This window comes from Protopterus annectens, chromosome 5.part0, assembly GCF_019279795.1.
Source record: "Protopterus annectens isolate FY-2018-M chromosome 5.part0, PAN1.0, whole genome shotgun sequence".
NCBI lineage: Eukaryota > Metazoa > Chordata > Ceratodontiformes > Protopteridae > Protopterus > Protopterus annectens.
In genome coordinates this window covers 1,313,050,641-1,313,070,921 of record NC_056735.1, presented here as the reverse complement: position 1 = coordinate 1,313,070,921, position 20,281 = coordinate 1,313,050,641, and positions in this window count along the sequence as shown.

Sequence of the window (20,281 nt, the reverse complement as noted above, 5' to 3'; positions counted from 1 at the left end):
CCTCTACCCATGAAAAGTCGATTGAGGAGCAGTAGAAGAAAGGGAAGCTCACAATGGCCTGTGAGTATAGACAGAAATCAACCAATGGTGAAAAGAAGATGCCAGTAGATACAGGTGCCATTTTTAACATTTCCTCTATTGAACTTACTACTGAGCAATTAACATTATTGAACAATGGCTTATCTTGTATTCCCTCTACGAGAGCAGACCATGCGGAGATGCTCAAAGACCTGAGACTTTAAGGGATAAACTTAACGCTTAAAACCATTTTTACTGGAGATAGAAATAGAAATATTCATCCTTATAAAAAACCTAGTACTTTCAGCTCTAATTTTGATGCAGTAGTTCAATCTTTTATAAATGTGTGTGAATATGAATTTAGACAGCTTTTTAGGGCAGGAACACATTGTAATTTCTATAATATGTCTAGTGATGACATCACAGCTTTGAATGAACTTAAAGATCTACAGTCAATTGTTATTAAACCTGCTGACAAAGGTGGGAGAATAGTGATTTTAGATAAAGTTCTTTACATTAATCTAATGTTGTTGCTGTTAAATGATTCAAGCACTTATCAACATATAACGAGATTTACTGCAAATGGCGTTATGGAAAAAGTCTCTTTCCTAGTGTTCGATTTGTTGATGACCAAGCTTATAAATGAAGAATTATTTGAATTCTTTAATGTAGCTCATCCTCTTATTCCATCTATATATGGACTGCCAAAAATATACAAAAACAAAACAATCCCACCTATGAGACCTATTGTGGCCGGCACAGACTGGTGCACGTAACCACTTTCCATCTTTTTAGAGAATAATTTACATCCAGTCCTAGATACCTGTCACACTATCTTAAAAGTTACTAAGTCTTTCTTTGAGAGACTGTGTAATCGACTCTCAACTATCGACTGTGAATTTATTTTTGTTACATTAGACGTTGAGTCACTTTTTACTTGTATTCCCAATGATATGGGTATAGAGATGATTAGAGATTTTCTCACAACCAATAAGTGTTTTTCTAGTAATAAAGTAACACTACTTTGTGCTCTGTTAGAAAGAGTTCTCGAAAATAATGTTTTTGTTTTTGAAAATGATATTTTCCTTCAAAAGACTGGTGTGGCTATGGGCACAGCCTGTGCCAATAGCTACGCCAATCTTATTCTAGCACATTGGGAGCACACAACCATTTTCACACCTGCTAATGAGTTTTTCTGATGACATCCTCTGGTATGTACACTTTGTCGATGATGTTTTTATGTTGTGGAAAGGTAGTACTATTGAACTAGATTGTTTTGTCACTTTTTTACATAATACTACCAGTTTCCTCAAGTTCACGTATCAACATTCATACAATCATATAGAATTCTTAGATGTCTCTCTTGATAAATCTGACTTACAGAAGGTTAATAGTATTTACAAGAAGCCAACTAGAAAAAATACTCTTTTACATAAAAGGAGCATGCATCCCAAACATGTTACTAAAAATTTGGTTAAAGGTCAAATTTATAGAACTTTAAGGTTGCACAATAATGATATGGAAGCTAGCAATGCCCTTACAGAACTAAAATCAGAATTTTTAGAAAGACGCCATTCTGAATCAGAAGTGGACCTGTTTATTAAGGAATCATGGACACAGAGATCCACCAGGTGCAAACTATTTCTTAATTTTTCTACTAATAAATTGCTTCCATCTACATCATCTGGAAACACTTCAAAAAACTTTAGAGTTGTTTTGCAATATTCTAATGATATTGATAACTATTGCAATATTATCAAGAAAAATTGGAATATTTTATGACATTCCAGGTTTTATTGAAAAGTTTGGTGAAACACCCTAATTTTCTTTTAAAAATAATACATCATTAAAACATCTGTGCCATAAATCAGTGCATCCACATGCACCTAAGTCCACGAGGATAGGCACTTTCCCATGCAGAAATTGTTCTGCTTGTAAGTTCATTTATAGTCAAGCACTGTATATACATACTTCATGTCACTTTAAAATCTCTATACATTAATTACTATGCAGATTGCAAAACTGAGAATGTTGTTTATTTTGCCTTCTGCCAAAAATGTCATGCTTATTATGTTGGAAAAACAAATAGAACCTTCAAAGACAGAGTTTTAGAACATAACAGAGACATTAGAAACAAGAAGGAAACAAATGCATTGGCAGAACATGTTATGAATACTGACTCGACACTTAGTTTTAAGTTTTTAATTTTACAAATTCTCATTTGTTCCAATAGAGGGGGTGATACAGAGAATCAAACAGAGGCTGCTGAGCAAAAGTGGATCCTCTTGTTAAATGCAGAAAAACATCCTGGGTTGAACAACATGTTTTCTTTAAAACCCTTTTTGAAAGCACGCCCTCTTAAACATAAGTAGTTATACACTACTTTATAATCAATTTTTGTTTTTAACATACCAATTGTTTTTAAGATGTCTTTTATAAAAGGTTCTGAGATTTTTTCCCTCTCTTCTTTAGTATTTTATTAAACTATTAGCTTAGTTAATTGGTTAATGATTTTAAGCTGTGATGGTAAGCTACTATTTAAATGAATGTTTTTAGCAAGTGCAATTGTCTGAAGAAGTGACCTGTGAGTCGTGAAAGTGCTTACCTTTGCTTTTTTGTTGTTTTATTAAAGTTTCTGCTCTGTAAGTCTACGTGCAGTTTATACTTTTACCTTATAAATTTACCTCCTGTCTAGTTAGACTGGACAACTCCATGAAGTTACTCCAAGTACAGCTTACTGTGGGTAACACTCCCATTCAAGTCATAGCCAGTTATAGATCCTCCTCAATGGGTCATGATGTGCACGAAGCATACTTGAACAAATTGGAGTCAATCCAAATTTTCTGAACACTGGTTATGGGGGATTTCAATTATTCCACCATCAACTGGGAAAACTATGCTATCCCTAGCTTACTAGTTCAAAATTTCCTTAACTTTGTTAACTCAAATGCCATGGAACAAATTGTTCATACCCCGACAAGAGGAACAAACATACTAGATCTGGTCCTCACTAACATGGGAAACAGATGCACTGCCACAAATGTCAGGCACTCATTACTTAAATTTGACCACAAATCAGTCACCTTTGAGTTGGCACCAGAGCTCACCTGTACCTGTAGCTGTACCTGAAAGAATCAAAGCCAGAACCCCAGGTAAAAACAAGCCCCCATGGTGGACATCCAGCGTCAACAAACTTTACAATAAATGCAGAAATTTGCTGTCCAAGAAAACAAAGGTGAGGCCACAACAATGGAAAAGTACCCTCCTCAGCCCCAACAGGCAAATAAGACAACATATCAAATTCTCTAAGGGCTCCTTTGAGAAAAAAATATCAAGCACAGCCAAGGATAACCATAAGGCCTTTTACAGCTATGTACACAGCCTAATAGGTAGGACCCAAGCATGTGCAGAATTAGTGACTAACACTATCACACACACTGACCCCTCAGGGATAGGAAACATACTAGCGGACAAGTTTGGTAAATATTTCACTCCCTTATCCCCTCCAAACTTATCACAAACCTACCCCCAAGCTCCCAAACCCTACATATGTAAAGAGCAGGTCATTAAAGCCTTGTCCAAGGCAAAAAACACAGCCTCTATAGGACCAGATGGCATCTCAAGCTGTCTTCTAGACAGGCTAAAACATGAATTACCATCACTATTAAGTATCTTTTTCAGTCATAGACTAATCACAGACTTTGTTCCTGCGGAATGGAGAACAGTAACATTTACTCCCCTCCACAAAGGTGGCCTAACAACAGATCAGGGGAATTACTGACCCATAAGCCTGACCAGACTCATCTGTAAGGCCACGGAACATATCATTATGGACCTCATAAATAAAGACATAGGTGACCTCTAAACCCTGGATCCATTTCAATCTGGCTTTGTCAAGGGCAGATCCTGCCTTTTAAATCTGAAGGATTTCTTTGAAATGTGACCAAGGCCATTGGCAAGGGCAAATCTGTGCACACAGCATACCTTGACTTGGCAAAGACTTTCAACACAATCCTACATTCAGCCATTACTGATAAACTTAGCAAACTGAATGTAAACCCCTTTGTTGTAAGATGGGCTGCCAACTGGCTCACAAAACGGGCACACACTGCCAAAGTGGATGACTCCACATCAACCAGCAGACGTGTCACCAGCGGGATGCTACAGGGTTTAGTGATGGGCCCCCTACTGTTTGGTATATACTTCTCAGAAGTTCAGACCAAAACTAAGAGGTTGTGGCTGATCATGATCATGGATGACTGCAAACTGGGTGCAATTATTGAATCCCCAAATGATGTCCTCAAAGATGTTAGTACTCCATAAAACAACTCTTAACTCCTGGACAGACCACTAACCCCTCCCTAACCATCCCAAATTCCAATATAAGCATAGCAGCCCAATTTAACTCACATTTTATAAACTCCGTTCAGGCCTTATTAAATAATAGCAACTATACCCCCTCTAACCACTCTCACAACTCCTTTACATCATAGGTTCATAGGTTCATAGGTAGGTACTAGGCCATTGGCCCTAGGGCCTATATAGGCCTAGCCAAATGGTACCCTGGCTTTTGCCACCCAAGAAAATTATTTTCCTGTGCCCCTGTCAAGCAGAGCCACAGAAGTGATCCCCGGGGTGAATTTCCTATTTCCCATCCAATCATGAAGATTTTTCTTGAGGAGTGCTAATGAGAAGCTTTGTTTGATACAGATAGGTAGTTTGTTCCAGAGTATGGGAAGTCTCTCGGACAGGAATCTATCCCTCCAGCATGTTCTGTTTATTGTGGTGACAAGGTTTAGGTCCCTAGAGCGTGTAGCTCAGAGGGATTGGGATTTCTTTATGTGGAGCATGTCCAACAGCTCTGGGTTTGACATAGCTTTGTATGTTAGGCAGAGATCGCCTCTGAGTAGGCGGTATGTGACAGAGTAAAGCCGGAGTTTTTTGAGAAGGTCTGTGTAGGGCATCTGTTTGAGGCCAGTAATCTTCTTTGTGAGGTATTTCTGCGGCCTTTCCAGTTGTTGTAGATGTCCAGACCACTTCCATCCAAAATCTCCTTCTTCAACTAAAACCCACTACTCTTGCAGTTGACCATGTCCCAGTTGAATTTCTTAAACTAGCAGCTGACTCCATCTCATACCCAATCTCTTTACTTATTAATCACTCCATTATGGAACAATATGTACCAATACTCTGGAAACTTTCCTGCATCATTTCTCTTCATAAAGGTGGCCCTTCCACAGACCTATCCAACCATAGACCCATTGCCATATTCTCTCCCTTAGCAAAATACTAGAAAAATGCATATATTCTCAACTACTGGCATATCTACTACAAAACTCTCCAGCACATAGCATGGTTTTAGACCAAGACAGCACCACAACAGCCCTTTTAAGTTCACAGATTCCATCAACCACCACAAAAAAGTAACAACCTTGTCTCCTCCATTTTCTTGGATATGTCAAAAGCATTTGACACTGTCTTCCATCAGAAACTACTTCAAGAATTAGCATCCTTACATCTCTCACTATCATCTATCATTTGGTTTTGCAGCTATCTGTCCAACTGATAACAAGCTGTTAAGTGGAAAGCTGAAACCTCTACCCTACTACCTGTTACTGTAGGAGTCCCACAAGGCTGTATTTGTGAGCCTTTACTCTTTTCCATCTTTACAAACAAACTTAGTTCTGCATCTGCACAAGCCACTATAGTGCAATATGCAGATGATTCCACTGTCATCTGGACAGCCCCTTCCCTCCCCACACTCCTATGTAACACTCAGAAAGCCTTCACAGACGTAGAGAAGTTCCTCAAATAAAATCAACTCATACTAAATCCTAACAAGGCAAAACTAATGATATTCTCTAAAAAAACATCCACAGAACCCACTAGCCCATTTTACATCCTCTCCAACGGCACTAAAATTGAACCAGTTGATAGCACAAATTGGCTATGTGTCACAATAGACAGTTCCCTAAAATATGATAAGCATATAGCCCTTACTATAAAAAGGTACATATTAAACTCGGCTGTCTGTAAAGGTCCAGAACATTCATCACCCCTTCCACTAGACTAGCCATAACATGAACACACCTTCGGTCCACATTACTGTATGCCTCGCCCATCTTCCCCAATCTTAGAAAATCTGAACTGTCTAAACTAGAGATATGCTACCATAAAATAGGGTGTCTTGCTGCTGACCTCCAGAATAGAGCACATCATTACACAACCCTGAAACAGCTACACTGACTCAAGCTAACAAACCTGCAATCACTTAACCAACTTCATACATCAACCCGATGCCAGTCCAGCTCTAAAGAATCTTATTCAACCTTATAATACCACACATACCCTCTGCTCAGCCAATAAACTACTTCTAAAAGTTAATAAATCTAACAACTCTTTTGGTGACTCCTTATTTGCCAATCAAATCACAAAAATATGGAACAGCACTCCCCAACATATACTTAATACCCCAACTACCTACAAATTTAACTCCTTCTTAAAGAACACCTAAACAGCAAATGGCTCTATTCCTGTTAAGTTCCTCTCCCCTCAGCCTTAGTTCACATTTCTTCTCTCAGACCTCTTACTAACTTTCTTTTCCTTCTAGTCACTTGCCACCTCATGCTTGCTCTGTTATAGGAGAGAAGCTTGTCTCTCCCTAACACTAGGTGTTACTGTAAAATCTGTACACATTGTATCTGCATCTATTATAAACCTAACTTACTATGCTTCTGCTTGTATTAGTATTTGATGACTTACAGGATTTTTTTTTACTGTGTTTATTGTAATTACTATTCTTGTCTTTATTGTAATTACTGTTCTAAATGGTTATGTCTGTGTTACTAAATTGTCATCAGAGCTTTCTCCCCGGGCCTGTGCTGATAATGGGCTACTAGTCCAGTCAGACCATCCCAGTAAGCAAATGTAAAATAAAACAAATAAATAATAAATGTCAGTATACTCCAGGAGGGTCTTATGTAGACCAACGACTGGTGTCTTAGTTACAGTCTCAAAGTGAATGTAAAGAAATGCATCATTATTCCCTTCTGCAAAAACAATGTTCCTTCACACTATCAAATCAACAACAATATTGTAAGTACCCATGAAGTGGAAAGGGATTTGGGATCACAAGTAGACTGCAACCTTAACTTCAACCACCATGCGTCTACTGAAGCAAAGAAGGCTTTCTATGTAGCACACTTGATTAGTAAAGGCATCATCTAGAGAGCAAAGGAGGTTATAACCCCTCTGTACTCGGCACTAATCTGACCCATAATTGAGTATAATGCCAAGTTCAGCATGTACCATACAAAGCAACTGGGGAGACCTCAGATCTTTCTAAAAAAGAAGATCAAGGGACTCAAGCACGTGCCGTACACAGACCGACTAGAGTCCCTGTCACTATACTCTGTATCATATAGACTTCTTAGGGGAGACTTATGCCTGGCTTACAGAACAGTCTCAGACCCAAACTTAATTAACTTTCTGCATATCCGTAAATCAAATGGGACTAGAGCTACGCATTCCAGGGACCTAGTCATTACTAAATGCAATCCTAGGTATTGGCTAGCATATTTATGGTATTACATTGGGATAAATCAGCTAGGCTTGAAATGAGCACAGAGTCAATAGCCTAATAAACAACTGTGATTTTATGATCCTAGGATTCTTCTAAGATTTGATCCATCTGTGGGGAGTTCCTCAAGTAGACTTCTTTGCCTCCTCTCTAAACAATCAACTGGCAAAAGTTTATTACAGGACTCCATGCAAGAAGGCCTGGAAAACAGATGCCTTTTCTTTTCTTTGGACAGGAATGTTTCTGTATGCCTTTACACCATTTCCACTAATATCTAGGTTACTCCTGAAGATTCAGAAGGAATCCCCCAATATCATTGTGGTGACTCTTTTCTGGCCCAGGCAACCATAGTTCTATCTTCTTTTGGAAATGACCAGGGGCAAAAACTACAAGCTTCCTTACAGAATGGATCTACTCACACAAGAACAGGGGTGTTTGATATACCCCCACTTCAATCATTTTCAGTTGACTATCTGGATAAGGTCTTAATCCCTTTTAGGCATCTGTTTTTTTAGGACGTGCAGCAGGTACTAATGAAGGCAAGACAATCTGCTACTAGAAAGTCATATATTAGCAAATGGAAAAGGTTTTCTAGGTGGTGTCAGCAACATAAGCAGCACCCATTCAGGGCTAGTTGTTCTCTGGTTTTACAATAGTTGTGTGGATTACTATCTTATGGTCTTTCTTATTCCTCTATCAAGGTTAATTTATTGGCCATTTCAGCATGTCTGCCCATGGATCCTCCTCTTTCAAGGCAGTCACATGTCAAAATGTTCTTAAAAGGGGCTTTGCATAAGAGGCCTCAAGTAAACTGGTGGCCCCTCCTTGGGGTCTTAACTCATTACATCCGAGTGACGCCTCCAGGTGCATCTGCAATTACCCCCTACTGCTCCTCTAGGCGTCAAATATTACTTGTTCATACTTGCATTAATAATTCCAAAACCACGCTACATACAAGGTATCAGAATATTTTATCTTGAAGCATACATGATGGCAAACACAATTGTACTGCTATTTGACCTCTGTCAATGAGTATTTATTAGAATTGTAAGGTGATAACTTCATTTTTAAAGGATTAGGCCACACCCACTAGGGGTTAAAGGTGCACACTCAAAAGACTTGTACTGGAGGGATTTTGTGTTAGAGAAACTAACACTTGCTCCATTTAAGCCAGCTAATCTGGCTAACGTCAGGTTCTTAACATGGAAAATAGTTTTATTGATTGATGTAATCTCTGCAAAAAGGCATCTGAGTTGCAAGCTCTTATGGTGAGTCAACACTACCTCATTTTCTACAAGGATAAAGTTTCTTTGAGAACTAATCCTTCTTTTATGCCTATAGTGATATTTGGGTTTACTTTAAGTCAAACTATCTATCTCCCTGTTTTCTTTCCTAAACTTAAAAATGGGGGAGAAAAGATACGCCATACCTTGGATGTTCACAGACAACTCAGGCACTATCATGACAGAACACAATCTTTCAGATCATTGTATCAATTGCTGTGAAAGTATGAAGAAGGGACAACCATTGTCAAAACAGACTATTTCCAAATGGTTGTCTTAGGCTATTACCTTTTGTTATACTCACCATGACGTATATATTCCAGGCATAGTCAAGGCCCACTCTACAAGGACCTTGGCTCCTTCTGTGGCTTTTTGGAAAGGGCTGGATTCTATACGTATTCTAGAAACTACTACTTTGTCCTCTGTACATACTTTTACATTCCTTCTCTAGGTCTAGATCATGGTTTGCTAGGACTATTCTCTAGGGGCTCCTGGACCCTTCTCCTTCCATCTCCCAAATATAGTTAGCTATGGTAATCTATCTAAGGCTACTGCAGCAATGATCAATATGAAGGACATACTACAACTGTGCAAGTTAAACTTACCATAACACTAGATGTTCAAATTATCACTGCTGCAGTAACCACTCTAACCCTTAACCCCCTTGTTTTTTGGTGTATGTGTGTCTTTTTTTTAATGGCAGGGTGTGAACTTTTAATTTTTGTTATTTTTAGCCTTGTCCTTTCAGGACTCAGCCTCCTTCTCTCAGCTGGCAGGAAAGCTCTGAAGGGCTTTGTGCTCAAACTTGTCTTTTAGTTAGCTCAGCTTGAGCTACTTCACAGTTTGGGCATATGGAAGGCACACTGAAACTTTGGAAGCTGGTCGGCTGTTATATTTTTTGCACGATATAACCCATATAGCTAAGGCTACTGCAGCAGTGATCATTCAAACATCTTCTGTTATGGTAAGTTCACCTTACACAACTGTATTTTTCTTTCCTATCTGAAATTGTCAAGACAGAGATTCTGTTGCTTTTCTAAAACTTATTTTTCTGACACTCCACCCTCCACCATGATGCCATGTTATGTTAACAGTACTAGACAAGATCTAGAAATATTGAAACATAGCAGACTTTTTTCAGACTTGCTCTTTGTTTTCCCAGGTCTTCAACTGTGACCCACCTCCATAGACAACCCAAGGATAAAAAAACTAAAGGTAATGCTACTCAATGCCAGAAGTCTAAACCTCAAGATGCACGCACTCGACGCTCTCCTCAGTATGGAGAAAATCGATGTCTGTGCAGTAACAGAAACCTGGTTCAAGGCTCCTGAGAGCACCCCAGCACTACCAGGTTATAACTCATACCATGCGTTTTGGCCCCAAAACTCAGACCGAAGCACAAAAGGAGGGGGAGTATCTATATTCATCAAAGATACCTACACCTCCAGGTTAGTGGCACTGCACGAAGCATCAGAAACCATCCATGTGCAACTAACTGCAGGCAAAACTGCCTTTCAGTTTATAGCCTGCTACAGAACACCCTCCCTATTACAGGAACCCCACTTGGCATTCCTGAGAACACTGGAGAATATGAAGGTCTCTCCAAACACTATGTTATTGGGTGACTTCAACTACCCAAACATTGACTGGGAAAACTACTAAAGCCCAAACACCCTCGCCCAATGGTTCCTTGAATTTATAAACTCTAACGCAATGGAACAACTGGTCACCACTCCCACAAGAGGGAACAGCATATTGGACCTGGTCATCACCAACATGGGGACTCTATGTTCCACACCAGAGGTAAACCCTTCATTGGTAAGATCAGACCATAAACAAATTTCCCTGGACATCCATATCCCGTCCCCACCCCCAGCCAAGAAAATCACTGTAAAGAATTTCTCAAAAGCCAACTTTGCACTTCTCAAGACTGAGGTGGAATCCTTCAAAGCCCCTGGGCCAGAGGATAATACAGCCCAATCCGCAGAATCCTTTACAAATGCATTCTATGACCACCTGCAGGAATGCATGGATCGTGCTATACCAAATAAAACCAAGACTCACTCCTCCAAAAACAGGAGACCGGTCTGGTGGACCCCGGCTATAAATAAGCTATACAACAGAAGGAGGAAGCTACTACATGACACAGCAAAATCCCAAAAAGGGAAGGCATCTCTGATCAGTATTAGCAAGAAACTTTGATCCCTCATAAAATCATCAAAGGCCAGTTTCGAAAGAAAAATTGCCCTAGACACTAAAGATAATCACAAGGCCTTTTTTAATTATGTCAGGAACATGGGCAGAAACTCCCATATATGCTGTGAATTGTTTCATAATGGTACAAAATATACCGAACCTACAGACATAGCCAATATCCTGGCAGACAGATTCAGTGAAAACTTCTCCCCCCCCCCCCCCAAAGGAGTAAATGCCTATCCCAACTGAATGTAACCTCCCTGACATCACAGATGTGCAGGTGAAAGCTGCCCTCTCCAAAGCAAAAAACACAGCATCTATGGGACCGGATGGTGTCCCAGGCTGTGTCTTACACGAGCTCCAAGAAGAACTGAACCCTCACATTAAGTCACTGTTCAAACTTAGCCTTACTACAGGATATGTACCCAAAGAATGGCGTACAGCTACAGTGGTCCCACTCCACAAAGGTGGTGCCACAACGGACCCGGGAAACTATCGCCCCATAAGCCTGACTAGTCTGGTCTGTAAAGCTATGGAGCGTATTATCATGGAACTCATAAACAAAGACATTGGTAGCCTCCAGACACTGGACCCTACCCAATTTGGCTTTGTTAAGGGCAGATCTTGCCTCTTAAACCTAGTTGATTTCTTTGAAACAGTTACCAAAGCCATAGATGAGGGCAAGGTAGTCCACACAGCCTACCTGGACCTCGCAAAAGCCTTCGACGCAATACCCTACTCAGGCATCATAAATAAGCTTACCAGCTTAAATATCAACCCCTATATCATAAGATGGGTTGCAAACTGGCTCAGAGATAGAACCCACATGGTCAGAATCGCAAGTGCCATGTCCGAATCCAAACCAGTTCCAAGTGGCGTCCCACAGGGCTCAGTTCTGAGACCTCTCTTGTTCGGTATATACTTCTCTGAGGTTCAGGCTAACACGGAGGGATTATGGCTGACAAAGTTCGCAGATGACTGCAAACTGGGGGCCATAATCGAATCTCCAGCTGACACAAGCATCCTTCAAAAGGGTCTCACAGAGACGGATGCTTAGTGCCAGAGCGACGGCCTCAAGCTAAATGCTAAAAAGTGCATAGTCATCTACTTTGGAAAAAACAAGGTGCCCACAAATTACCACATAGGTGGTAATCCATTAAGTACGGAAGAAGTAATTAGAGATTTGGGGACCAACGTAGATAGTAATCTCTCCTTTGATAATCACATTGCCAAAGTGGTTAGAAAGCCCTTCTATATAGCCCACCTTATCATGAAAGGGTTCGCATCTAGATCAAGAGAGGTCATTGTGCCCCTCTACTCATCACTCATCAGGCCCATAATTGAATACAATGCCCCTTTTGGGATGTACCTTACCCGACACCTGCAGCAACTGGAGAGACCCCAAAAGTACCTCACCAAGAGGATCATGGGCTACAAACAGATGTCCTATGCAGCTCGACTAAAGAAACTCCAGCTCTACTCAGTTGCTTACCGCCTACTCAGAGGCGATCTATGCCTGACGTACAAAGCCATGTCAAACCCAGAATTAATGGACATGCTGCACCTAAAAAAATCCAAGTCCCTTAGAGCTACACGCTCCAGGGACCTAAACCTCAGCAGAAAAATAAATAGGACATGCTGGAGGGACAGATTAATTACCCAGAGGCTCCCCTCACTCTGGAATAGAATCCCAATTCATGTTAGACATAGCCCCTCGCTGACCCTCTTCAAGCGAAATCTGGACGTGTGGATGGGAAATCGCAAATTCACCCCTGGGATCTCTTCTGTGTCCCTGCTAGACAGAGGCACAGTAAACTAATCTTAAAAGGGTACCTTCTGTGACCTACTTTACAGAGGCACAGTAGGCTAATCTAATAGGGAGGCAGAAGCCAAATACACTCTGGCTAGGCTTATAAATGCCCTAGGGCAGATAGCCTAGTATCTACCTATGAACCTATAGGATAAAAATACTATAAATGCATTCTCACATTCATTTTGCAATCTAATCAAAAAAGCTAATAAAACAGGACAAATTCCAGTACTACCAGTCTGCCCTAGACTCCTCACAATGCAGCCCCAAACAATTCTGGTCCTCCATAAACTCCATCCTCCACCCAGGTAAAGTCAGTACCCATCCTCCTAACATCCCTCACTCCTCAGAAAATATTGCTACCTCATTCAACACACACTTCACCCAAACCATACTATCACTAGCTAAACAACACAAGCCCCCTTCCCTCCAACCCACACCTTCAACTAGTAATCTCCCCACTGCCTTCTTTTTTTCTCCTGTACCTACCTCCAAGATAAAAAAACTCTTAACTAAACTTAAACCCACCAAATTAGCAGCAGACAACCTGCCAAGTGAATACCTACAAATCGCAGCTGATGCTCTGGCCTACCCAGTATCCATCCTGATTAACCAATCTCTGTCAGAAAATTACGTTCCCACACTGTGGAAAGTATCACATATAATTACCCTCCACAAAGGCGGACACTCCACAGAACTAATCAACTACCGCCCCATAGCTATTCTCTCTCCACTCTCCAAAATACTAGAGAGATGCATACACTCTCAGGTCTCAGACTACCTCCTTACTAACAACCTCCTTTCCAGTACTCAGCATGGTTTCCAGCCAAACACCACTGCCTTACTCTCCTTTACTAACACTATCCTTCAGCATAAAACAATGGCTATCTCTCCTCTGCTACTTTCCTAGACCTATCTAAAGCATTTGACATGGTCCTACACAAACAACTTATCTCTGTCTTCAATAACCTATCCTTCTCTCAATCAGTCACCAACTGGTTTCAGAGTTACCTGTCTGACCGCCAACAATCTGTTGTATGGCAGAATGACATATATCCCCAACTACCTGTTTCCATAGGGGTTCCTCAAGGATCCATCCTTGGACCCCTACTCTTCTCTGTTTACACCAATAATCTAGCCTCTGCCACCAAACATGGCACACTCATACAATACGCAGATGACTCAACCATCATCTGCTCAGCCCAGTCCCTACCCAAACTGCAAAAAGTCACACAGAAAGCCTTTTCCTCTGTTGAAACTTGGTTATCTGATGCCCAATTAATACTCAACCCAAACAAAACTAAACTACTCATCTTCGAACCCACCAAACATACTCAAAACAACTCCCACTTTAACATCACAGCAAAAGACAACACCACTATATACCTAACCGAACACACCAAATTGCTAGGAGTGGAAATAGACAATAAACTAAAATTTGACATTCACATATCCATGACCATAAAAAAGTCCACAAAAAACTAGGAGCATTATACAGAGATAATCAACTTCTCACCAAAGCAGCAAAGATTTCAATAGCAAATTCCCACCTTATCTCCACCCTACTTTATGCCTCTCCAATATATAACAACCTAAGGCAATGCGATCTAAACAAGCTAGAGACCTGCTACAACAAAATCTCCAAATTTGCCATAGGGGCAACCTGCCGTAGTCACCACTGTCTTTCACTTGCTGAACTGGGCTGGCTTGAACTCCCTCACCTCCTTCTGTGGTATCAACTCTCACTCGCCCACAAACTAGTAAACCATCCACTAAATGTCCCACCCGCCCAGAATCTACTCCAACACTATCGCACCACCAGACCACTAAGATCCAGCAACAAAAATCACTTGCAGATCACTAAAGCCAATAAATCTGCTGGTGAAGCACTATTCTCTTGCACCATAGCCAAATTATGGAACTCCCTTCCACCCACAATTACCACCATACCATCATGCACCCACTTCAAAACTTTACTAAAAGTGCACCTAAAAACATGCTGGCTATGCCCTTGCAACTCCCACTCTAATATCACCCACCCCATCCAACCACTACCTTTCTTTCCACTCCACTAACTACCTTGATTATAGCAAGCTCAGATGCTCATAAGCCTAGTACTTATTATACAGCAGGAACTTCTTATTGTAACATTTGTTAATGTCTGTTATGTACTTCACAGATAAAGATTCTAGTTGTCTACTGATGTACTATGTTCTTCATTGGTAAATATGTTGTAAGTAATTGCTATGTTAAATTGTTAATCGCTTTGTAATCCAATATAACTACTGTCTGTTTATTTTAACTGTGGAGCTTTTCTCCCCAGCCTCCGCTGAAAATGGACCTACGTCGAGTCAGACACTCCCGGTCAACAAATGTAAATAAATAAATAATAAATAAAAATAAATAATCAAAACTGCAATGGGTGATATAGCACTGTTTTTCAGAGTTACAGTTAAGTTTGTGCAATGGTAAAATATGTTGTATCTGTGCTGTGTACTGCTGGCAGCCTCATACGTGTTGCAGCTCATTTTTAAAAATGGTATAAATAGTATGTTTTGTTTCTGTGGAAATTGATACTCATTTATGTATTGTTTTCAGGCATCTAAGCAAAGATGTGATGTTAGTTGTGCTATGCATATATCTCAGTTGTCCACTAGAATATTGTAGAATGTCTTTGACTGGGTTTACACAGACACAGTACTGTTGTATCCTTTATTTAACATTTGTTTGCTGGGAAAGTCAGACTGGGACAGAGCCCATTTTCAGCAGATGCCCAGAAACAAATACTCCAGACACGTCTTTGGAATGTGGGAGGAAACCCACACAAACACAGGGAGGACATACAGACTCCACACAGAAGGCACCCCTGCCAAGAAGTGAACTGGAGAACCTCTTGCTGTGAGCAGCAATGCTAACCGCTGCACCACTGGGCCACCCATACATGAGCATGACTCCCATGTACATATATATCACAGTCTATCTTTGTGATCCTCTCCCAGCACTAAAACCCTCTCTCTAGCACCTAAAAAATAAGTTTTGGAATATGCCTTTGTTCTCTCATAAATTGTAGACCTCTGTAAATAAAGACCTAGATTGTGCACATCCTTTCTTTGCACACTCTTTCAATTTGAAGACTCTTTCTTTTCAACTTCTCTTAACTTCTTTGACTTTTCTGCATTAAACCAGGACTGACTAAAACTGTCTTGTCATTAAATTAACAAATCATGCTAACGTCCCTCTAGTTGTATTACCTTAATTGAACAAATTATTCTTATTGTGCTCCATAAAAAGAATGCCATTCTTATACTGAAGGGGTATTACTAATAACCCAACCAGACTGTATAAAAGGCATACTCGCTATATCACTAATCATGAAGAAATTGTATTTGTGTATTGTCTTAGCATTGTGCATTAATCATGATGAAACTGTATTGTATACTGTCTTATCATTGTGCAATTTTGATGTAATAAAAATATGTTTTTGTATTTGGAGCTTTTCTACCTGGGCCTCCACTGAAAATGGGTTTCTGACCCAGTGGACTTTCCTGGTCAATAAATAAATAAATGAATAAATAAATGAATGAATAAATAAATACATTTTCTCCATAAATAAATAAACAACAAAAAAAGGAAACAGTTCACTTTACATACAGAAGAATTGAAACAGTGGATCAGATTTTTTCTCCTTTTCCCAAGAACAACTGTGTGTGTGTGTGTGTGTGTGTGTGTGTGTGTGTGTGTGTGTGTGTGTGTGTGTGTGTGCGTGTGTATCTGTATGCATGTACATGCGAGCATGTGTGTACATGGGCGTGTGTGTGTGTGTATCTGTATGCATGTACATGCGAGCATGTGTGTGTGTGTGTGTGTGTGTGTGTGTGTGTGTGTGTGTGTGTGTGTGTGTGTATGTGTGTGTGCGTGTGTATCTGTATGCATGTACATGCGAGCATGTGTGTACATGGGCGTGTGTGTGTGTGTGTGTGTGTGTGTGTGTGTGTATCTGCATGCATGTACATGCGAGCATGTGTGTACATGGGCGTGTATGTGTGTGTGTGTGTGTGTGTGTGTGTGTGTGTGTGTGTGTGTGTGTGTGTGTGTGTGTGTGTATTAACAATGTATGACATACCTTCTGTGAGGCTCATTACAGTGCTCATTCCTAATTTCATATCCATAGCTAATTCTCAAACAGATCCATACCGTTCAGTAACTTCCTCCTTTTCATTCCCAACAGAAACACTTTACCCATACACATACTGCCATTCAAAACATTAATAAAATACAACAGTGTATCACTGTGTGAACCAACAGTGATAACACTAAGTGCAACCACAAAATAAAAGTAACGCAGTCACCAGTTCAGAAAAAATACATATATTTAATTTAGTAGTCAGCAGCAAAAGAAATTTGTTATATCCTTGCAGAATCCATACTATTCCTGATTTCCCAAATTTATTTTATTTTACTTTATTTGAGAAAAAGTAACATACACACACACACACATATATATATATATATATATATATATATATATATATATATATCTATATGTTTTACTATTAAAATGTCGAACGGCACTACGTCGACTGTACTGTAGTCGAACACGGAAGTTCGAAAATAGTAATGTCGACGACAAAAAAACATTCTAGGACTGTGTTTTAACATGGGTCGAGGTAGGGGAGATGTTTGTAGTTCTGAATAATACTGATCACCTACCTCGACCCATGTTAAAACCATTCCTAGATTGTTTTTTTGACGTCGACATTACTATTTTCGAACTTCCATGTTTGACTATAGTACAGTTGACGTAGTGCCGTTCGACATTTTAATAGTAAACCATATATATATCTATACGGGTACATTTCAATCGACCGACAAGTCGGAAGACCGACATTCACTCCACCGACAGATGAAAACATCGACAGCACAAACACGGACATTTCACAGGTAAGACTTTTAAATTCGTTAATCAAGCCTACCATGGTTTAGGAAGTGTGGCAGTGTTATGCATGTGTGGTAGGCATGATTAGCGAATTTAAAAGTCTTACCTGTGAAATGTCCGTGTTTGCGCTGTCAATGTTTTCATCTGTCGGTGGAGTGAATGTCGGTCTTCCGACTTGTCGGTCGATTGAAATGTACCCATATATACACACACATATATATATATATATATATATATATATATATATATATATATGTGTGTGTGTGTATCTGTGGGTCTATATTGGATCCGCAAATGATCACAATGTCGAATCTGACATTGTCGACACGTGAACAGCGAAATCGCAGAACATCGAAGAGGTAAACGAAAATCTCCCTAAGGGGAGATTTCCGTTTACTTCAATGTAGTGCAGTCTTGGAGTTGGTATATTTAAGTAGCGGGGGGTGTGGGAGGTGCAGGGTGGCTTGCCCCCTGCTTACAGCAATTAGTTTTGTTTCCTGATGGTTTTTAATGTTTATATTAGGTATTCAGTGTTACTGGACTTCGACGATATGGTGTCAATCATATCGTATTCGAAGTTCAGTAACTTTGAGTATCTAATATAGAGCCTAGAGCCAGATATATATACACACATATATATATATATATATATATATATATATATATATATATATATATATATATATATATATACATATATATACACACACACATACATACATGTATACATACACAAATTGTTTGAACATGTAATAATAAGGAAAAAAATCTTTGAATGTACAATACTGAGAAAACAAACAATGAAAATATGCATATGATAAATCAGTATACAAGTATATTACAATCATAATACAGGCAATATAATGATATGAAAAAACATAGATCACAAGTAGATCAGAATGCATGTTTGCACTAGCAAAGTTAAGACCCATAGAAATTTATAATAGGGCAGTGATAAAGTGAACTTTCATAATAATGTAAAGTTGAGAGTGTGGTGCAGTTTATATGACAAAGCAGACAAAACACTAAAAAATAAGATACAGGATTTCTGGCTAAACAGTTATTTTAGACCAGAATTTTATTAAAGTATGGAGCATCTTCAGCATCAGCTGACATCTGAACTTTCCAGTGAAGTCAAATAAGGGTCATCCCTGTGAGAATTTAGAATTCTAACATCCGAAGTTAAACCAATAACTTGGACATTCATACTGTCACTAGACAAAACATCCCCAGTCCTCAGAATTGCTTTCATGCACTGAACTGACATCTTTAGTGGAATGCCAAACATGATATCAATGGTCAGAGGACATTCCACAGAGGATTACAACGAGGCAGAGCATCACAATGAAAAAAAGACAAAAAGAAGGTAAAATTATTGCAAATCATGAAAAGGTTACTGAGAAACCCCACAGAAGGAGGTATTACAGCAATAAAACAATCATGAAGATAAGAATGAAGACGAATTAGGTTAATTATAGTGATGGATAGCAAACTATAGTAGGCTGTTGCATTTTATTTTAGTTTGCCCACACTGTCATTGGGGGTGGGGTAATTACTCCTCAGAAACAATCAGGTCCCTTAATTATAATGACAGTATGCACACTATACAAGCTAGAGTTTCATTAAGACCACTTCATTAATGTAGCTGCTACTGTTTTACTTTTGCTTAGGCTGACCATCTCTGGGAGGGTAATTAAGCTTGAGGAATAAAGTGGAATAAATCTAAATGTAACTCATGCCCCTAATTATGATGATTGCCTGCACACTACAGTAGATTGGGATCTCACCTAGTGTATTTCGAAAATGCAGCTTTTGTTGTTATACATTTGAATAGTTTGTCCTATGTTATCACTAAGAGGAGGGACAATTAATCCTCAGGAGTAATGTAATGTATCATGGGATTAATAAACTCCATGTAGGCTCCGCTAGAAGCCTACACGGAGTTGACATGCTTGGGTGGCAGAGCATATTAATTGCATGTAGCACGTCTAAGCTAGGTTTTATAGCTGGCAACAGTGTTGCTGACCAGAAAATCATGTAAGCGAATGTGGATATCAATTCCATGTAAAGCAGAGCACCTACAGTCAGCTGATTTGCGTGAAATGCCACAGTGATAACTAGGACTTCACAGGTAGCTGCCAGTCTGTTAGTGCAACACATCTGCACAAAGGCCAACATAATGAGGGGAGCAAATAACCAGAAATAGGAACAATATGTGACATAAATGTTGCATAGAAATGTGTTAGAATGAAACTCTCTCAACATAGTAGAGCAACAAATCTGGACAAAGCCATACATAATGGGGGACAAAGGGTCAAAACTAGGGGCATATTTTTAATATTGGTCTTCCAAATTTAGAAAGTTGAAAGAATAATAGGTTGTACAGTACCATGAATTTCTGAAGAGCATGAAGTTTGAAACTCAAACGTCTGTCTTCATTTCCTGACTTCAATCTGTAA